This window comes from Sinocyclocheilus anshuiensis, unplaced genomic scaffold (genome assembly GCF_001515605.1).
Source record: "Sinocyclocheilus anshuiensis isolate Anshui unplaced genomic scaffold, SAMN03320099.WGS_v1.1 C31907456, whole genome shotgun sequence".
NCBI lineage: Eukaryota > Metazoa > Chordata > Actinopteri > Cypriniformes > Cyprinidae > Sinocyclocheilus > Sinocyclocheilus anshuiensis.
This window is the reverse complement of record NW_015606991.1, coordinates 1-571: the sequence shown is the minus strand read 5'-3', so window position 1 is coordinate 571 and position 571 is coordinate 1. Positions and strand designations below refer to the sequence as shown.

General features: G+C 31.7%; 1 long non-coding RNA gene across 1 annotated transcript; it reads left to right on the top strand.

Annotated features, from left to right (window-relative positions):
• Positions 1 to 569, top strand: LOC107682229 (uncharacterized). The gene is made up of 3 exons (XR_001633419.1): positions 1 to 22; positions 221 to 341; positions 493 to 569. It is a non-coding gene; the product is annotated as an uncharacterized LOC107682229 (long non-coding RNA).
• Positions 570 to 571: the final 2 nt, after the last annotated feature.

Sequence of the window (571 nt, the reverse complement as noted above, 5' to 3'; positions counted from 1 at the left end):
TCAGAAGATTCAGCATCAAAGGGTATAAATATTTCCATCAGTTATTTTATACACTATTTAAACGTAACATTTTTGTAAATGACTTTTTTTTTTGTTATATTTAAATTGTCAGTTTATTAATAAAATGTTCGCTTATTAATAAAATTGTTCATTTTGTCTATTAATTTTAAATTAATACAAAATGATATATATGAATAATTTTTAGTTAAAATTTTTGCAGGACCAAGTGTGAAACATGAGACGAAGAAAGTGAAAATATCACCTGTGACCTCAAAAAAACCGTCCACTGGACAAATCAGGCGAAGTGTTCGGGACTCGCTGGAGGAGATTCTTTTGAAACGGTGTGTGTGAATGTGATTTTTGCTAGATTACCAGTAAAGTTAGTCAATAGCTTTTCCTTAGTTGTTGAAACAAAGCTACCTCTTGTTTAAATTAAGTGTGTAATGTTAAGTTGTTCATACTCTCTTCAGTGTTTATCCTCTTATCTTACAGACTGAAGGAGGCCGATATGAAGATTTCATTGGATAAGCCTGCTGAGTTGGCCAGAAGAACGGAGAAAGAGCTTTTTGCT